General features: G+C 41.1%; 1 long non-coding RNA gene across 3 annotated transcripts; it reads left to right on the top strand.

Moving 5' to 3' along the window:
- Positions 1-440: 440 nt before the first annotated feature.
- On the top strand, positions 441-2,958 carry LOC119359616. Of its 3 annotated transcripts, XR_005172603.1 has the most exons (5): positions 441-694; positions 998-1,008; positions 1,090-1,182; positions 1,592-1,691; positions 2,187-2,958. It is a non-coding gene; the product is annotated as an uncharacterized LOC119359616 (long non-coding RNA). The 3 variants fall into 3 exon arrangements; XR_005172604.1 differs by having other exon boundaries at positions 441-1,008; positions 1,093-1,182; XR_005172602.1 differs by having other exon boundaries at positions 441-1,008.
- The last annotated feature ends 3,111 nt before the right edge of the window (positions 2,959-6,069 follow it).

The raw sequence follows: 6,069 nt of genomic DNA, 5'->3' as shown, positions 1-6,069 counted from the left end.
TTCCTCTCTGTCCGGTGGGTCACTTAGCCGCTGCCTCTTCGGTCCCGCTTCCCTTGACCCCGCTCGTCATTGGGAATCAACTTTTACCCTGTGTTCTCTTCGACCCGTCGCCCATCTCTGTGCCCTCTGTTCGGGTGGGTGGGTGTGGCTTGCTGGGTGCCATGCTATTGGACCTGACGCGCGGTGGGGTCGCTATGACGTCGTGTGCGCCTGCCATGCCCAGGCTGCTGAGTGCCTTGCGCATGTTCGTCACTCTCACTGACAGTGGGCTCCGACCCCACGCAGGTCGCGTGTCGGTGTTTGCTTCGTGGGTTCCGATGCCGCTCTGTGCGAGTTGGGCGCGCCGTTGCGGTGGGCAAGGGCCTCCTTTTCTCTTCGGTTTCCCCCTTTTCTTCTTGTCCTTCTTCTCATTATGTGCATGCTCGCTTCGCCCACTCGCTGCGCGCTCTCTTCATCGCCTCGCTTCGTCCCGTTCGAACGCCCTGTCCTCCGGCTCTGCACCATGGCCATCCGTTCCTCCATTGGTGATGTTTGTTGAGGTTCTTTCTATTCTGCTCCTCCGGTTCTTTCCTGCCATTGTTTCTACGATTTACTATTCTGGTCTGTTTCCATTTGCTCCCTTCGTGCGCAGCTTCCTTGGATTTCACGTTGGCTCCTCAGTAGGAGCGTGGGTCGTTCGGTCCTTGCTGTTTAGGTTAGTTCGAGCCTCTTTGCTTCTCTATGGGTGCATGCCTGTTAGGTGTTTGATGAAATGCGCGAGGGTTGCTCGATGAATGCTGCCGTGTGTTTTCATCTTGCGTTAGTTGTGCATGTTTCGCGGTGTCAGTTTCCGCGGCCTGTATGAGGATATGATGATGCTGATACTTTTGTATGATAGTGATGTTTGAAGGCGATGTGTCTTTTTGTTTTGCTTCTATTTTGTTGCTTGTTTTACTGTTTGCGTTTGGATGCATGAACGCTTTTGTTTCCATCGTTGCGCCTATTTTGGAGTTCCCAGGAGAATCACAGGTGAGTACACCCTCCACTTGATAATTAGGTTAGAGATATGTGCCTTTCTTTCTAACTAGAGCTAGAGCCGTACTTTTACAGCAGCTACCAACGGACGCAGAAGAGATATGTGCCATATTTTCTCCAGCCGAAGAACATTCCGTCAATGACCAGCCTAAAGAACAGCCAGATGAGGTTACTTCCTCTCCCCAACAAACCAGATGTTTAGAGTGATTTCTTTACCAATTCCTGTAATGCCTATAATTTCTGTCTTGCCCATACGCCACTGCTCATATTGTTTGACTTCTGGTCCCAGCTCATACTATATTCTGCTGTGATTGACAGAATTCTCTGTGGTTGATGATATGCTACAATTAGGTTCAACCTAGGCATTATAAAATACAGAACGACATACGCAAATAAACAGAACATGTACAAGTGCAGAATTCCTAAGAAATCTCTTTTATAACCAAACTAAACAATTAATTAATAACTGGAAAAAGTGTTTTCACCATTATAGTATTCCTCTCCTTAGCTTGCTATGTGCTTCCCTTAAAATGTCAACAGCCTGTATAACCTACTAATTAATATCTGCACACTGCAGGATGAGGTGGCAAGCATGGAAGTAACCCACAGGCCACAGCCAGTTTTCTTCATATGCGGCATTGTACAAACAATATGAGAATTCACGGCACGGTTCTGAGGTTAGTGATTACAATTAAAAACAGCCAGTCCCAGTTATTTCAGAGACAACCTAATATTAGCATTGGCCTATCTATTATAACGGAATTCAACTAACTCCATTTACAGTTTATTTTAGCCATTTATTCCTTTGGACCTCAAAATAGTAACTCACATCTTCCCTACGTTGCATAAAATTTTTAGCGCTATCATATCATGTAACTGATCTCTCGTTACTATCGGAACCTTGATAAAACTCCTAAAAATGAAGCTAAAGCTATGTACAGCCAAAATGTGTGGGTTCTGTTGTTGTTAAACCTATTGCAAGTCAGGCTACCTCACATTGTTTCCAGTATATCAGCGTTTAATCTGTAGAAAGAGATGGTGTTTGCGCTTGTTGTGAATTTTTTTTATTTTCATTGCTGGAGAGAACAAAATTATCTTATTTCGCAAATTTATACCGGCATTGTATTATTGTCATGCTACCCTTCTGAACAATGGCATCTATTTAAAACCAGAGGCAGTACCAGCGATGGTCAAAATACCTTACGGGATGATGTTGGATGTTCTTTTAGAGACTCTGGGCCTTCCACCAGCTGAGTACCGAACCAGAGTATATTGTGGCAGCAGGGTGTGTGTGACTGTATTGTTCCATACACCCACATCATATGTTGGGAATGATATGAATCGAATGGCTATTCTCGGGGTACAATCTGTTGATCATTCTATGTCAGAAGACAGTGCTGCTATGGAAGCAATTGGATACATTAAATGCACAGTGAAGACAGAGATAAGAGACTATAATTGCAGCACCATGAAGAAACTCGAGGAGGAAAATCGTTCTCTAAAACATGAGGTTAATATAGCTAGGTACAGCAAGAAGAAGATGAAGACAAAGATCAGATCCATCAAGAACAAGCTAATTATTGCTACATATGAAAAGAAGCAAAACGCTATGGGCTGGTTCGTCTTAACAAGGTACATGCATGGATTATCTGATCATATATCCAACGTAACGGTGTTGAATATGTCATCTGGGAAAGGACCCATAGATAAGATTATCAATGACCCTCTTATCAACATAGAGAAGAAAAGAAGCTAAGAGCCATCAGGATGGGTTTTTAGAACCTGGGCCTTTCAATCTATGTTGTATTCTGCTCCTTTTGCTTACCGTAGCTGCAGAAGCTAGATGCAATTGTATAATTAGCTTTCTCTTTAAACCAAGACTTGCCAAAGCTATGTGTGTAAGAAGTAATGGTACCATTTAATATATTCCTATATGAACGATGTAGCCACAATCATTCATGTAAATAACTCATTTTTCTCCCGGTTATGGAAAAGAGCTGATAATGTGAAGCTAATTTACTAAAAAAATTGATGCAATTAATACATGGTTTTATTTTCCATTTGTTACATACTGTTTGTCCAAAAGTAAAAGAATTAATACATGGTTTTATTTTCAAAGCACACATGGGATCATGGGGCCTCTGCGCCATTTGGTGCAACAGGTCAACTAGTTAAGTTAAAAACAGAGTAATGCCTTAAGCAAGATGACATGATGTAGAGAGATAAATTCATGCAATATGAAATAAACCCCATCTTGTTATCCTCGATGGCAACGATAAAATACGTGCCTTGCTGCCCCTTCTGTCACTGGGTCAGGACACCACAAGATCGAACCCAAAGCTATGCACTTCTCCCATGGCAAGAATTACCAATCTAGTTGGCCAAACCAAACGGATAATTCGAAGAGACTTGCAAAGATAACCAATCATACATAAAAGAATTCAGAGAAGATTCAAATATTATTCATAGATAGACTTGATCATAAACCCACAATTCATCGGTCTCAACAAACACACCGCAAAAAGAAGATTACATCGAATAGATCTCCACAAGAGAGGGGGAGAACTTTGTATTGAGATTCAAAGAGAGAGAAGAAGCCATCTAGCTACTAACTATGGACCCGAAGGTCTGAGATAAACTACTCACACTTCATTGGAGGGGCTAGGATGATGTAGAAGCCCTCCATGATGACGGCCCTCTTCCGGCGGAGCTCCGAAACAGGCCCCAAGATGGGATCTCGTGGATACAGAAAGTTGCAGCGGTGGAATTAGGTTTTTGGCTCCTGTTCTGGTCGTTTGGGGGTACGTGTGTATATATAGGAGGAAGAAGTACGCCAGAGGAGCAACGAGGGGCCCACGAGGCAGGGGGGCGCGCCCTAGGGGGGGCGCCCCCCACCCTCGTGACCGTCTCTTTTGTTCCTTGGAGCAGGGTCCAAGTCTCCTGGATCACGTTCGGTGAGAAAATCATGTTCCCGAAGATTTTATTCCGTTTGGACTCCGTTTGATATTCTGTTTCTTCGAAACACTAAAATAGGCAAAAAAACAGCAATTCTGGGCTGGGCCTCCGGTTAATAGGTTTGTCCCAAAAATAATATAAAAGTGGAAAATAAAGCCCAATATAGTCCAAAACAGTAGATAATATAGCATGGAGCAATAAAAAATTATAGATACGTTGGAGACGTATCAGGCATCCCCAAGCTTAATTCCTGCTCGTCCTCGAGTAGGTAAATGATAAAAAGAGAATTTTTGATGCGGAGTGTTATTGGCATAATTTTGATGCAAATCTTCTTAATTATGGTATGAATATTCAGATTAGAAAGATTCAAGACAAAAGTTTATATTGACATAAAAATAATAATACGTCAAGCATACTAACAAGGCAATTATGTCTTCTCAAAATAACATGGCCAAAGAAAGTTATCCCTACAAAATCATATAGTCTGGCTATGCTCCATCTTCACCACACAAAGTATTTAAATCATGCACAACCCCTATGACAAGCCAAGCAATTGTTTCATACTCTTAACTTTTTCAAAACTTTTTCAATCTTCACGCAATACATGAGCGTGAGCCATGGATATAGCACTATAGGTGGAATAGAATGGTGGTTGTGGAGAAGACAAAAAGGAGGGGAAGATAGTCTCACATCAACTAGGCGTATCAACGGGCTATGAAGAGGCCCATCAATAGATATCAATGTGAGTGAGTAGGGATTGCCATGCAACGGATGCACTAGAGTTAGAAGTATATGAAAGCTCAAAAAAAAACTAAGTGGGTGTGCATCCAACTTGCTTGCTCATGAAGACCTAGCGCAATTTGAGGAAGCCCATCATTGGAATATACAAGCCAAGTTCTATAATGAAAAATTCCCACTAGTATATGAAAGTGATAACATGAGAGACTCTCTACTATGAAGATCATGATGCTACTTTGAAGCACAAGTGTGGTAAAAGGATGGTAACATTGTCCCTTCTCTCTTTTTCTCTCATCATTTATATATATATATATATATATATATATATATATATATATATATATATTTTGTTTGGGCCTTTTCTCTTTTTTTATGGCCTCTTTTTATTTGGGCTTCTTTGGCCTCTCTTTTTTCGTCCGGAGTCTCATCCCGACTTATGGGGGAATCATAGTGTCCATCATTCTTTCCTCACTGGAACAATGCTCTAATAATGATGATCATCACATTTTTATTTTTCTTACAACTCAATACTTAGAACAAAATATAACTCTATATGAATGCATCCGGCGGTGTACCGGGATATGCAATATGACAATGATGGAGTGTGTCATGATGAACTAGATGGTGGAAAGTTGCATGGCAATATATCTCGGAATGGCTATGGAAATGCCATAATAGGTAGGTATGGTGGTTGTTTTGAGGAAGGTATGTGGTAGGTGTATGATACCAGCGAAAGGTGTGCGATATTAGAGAGGCTAGCAAAGTTGGAAGGGTGGGAGTGCGTATAATCCATGGACTCAACATTAGTCATAAAGAACTCATATACTTATTGCAAAAATCTAGAAGTTATCAAAGCAAAGTATTACGCGCATGCTCCTAGGGGGATAGATTGGTAGGAAAAGACCATCGCTCGTCCCCGACCGCCACTCATAAGGAAGACAATCAATAAATAAATCATGCTCCGACTTCATCACATAACGGTTCACCATACGTGCATGCTACGGGAATCACAAACTTTAACACAAGTATTCTTTAAATTCACAACTACTCAACTAGCATGACTTTAATATTATCACCCCCATATCTCAAAACAATTATCATGCTTCAATCTTTTCTTAGTATTCAACACACTCAAAATAAAGTTTCACAAATCTTGAATACCAAGCATATTATTATTAAGCAAATTACCATGCTATTAAGAGACTCTCAAAATAATTTAAGTGAAACATGAGAGATCAATAGTTTCTTTAAAACAAATCCACCACCGTGCTCTAAAAGATCTAAGTGAAGCACATAGAGCAAAATTATAACGCTCAAAACATATAAGTGAAGCACATAGAGCAAAATTACTTATCTCAAAAG

The sequence above is a fragment of the Triticum dicoccoides genome, chromosome 2A (genome assembly GCF_002162155.2).
Source record: "Triticum dicoccoides isolate Atlit2015 ecotype Zavitan chromosome 2A, WEW_v2.0, whole genome shotgun sequence".
Lineage (NCBI taxonomy): Eukaryota > Viridiplantae > Streptophyta > Magnoliopsida > Poales > Poaceae > Triticum > Triticum dicoccoides.
This window is presented reverse-complemented; position numbering and strand designations above follow the sequence as displayed.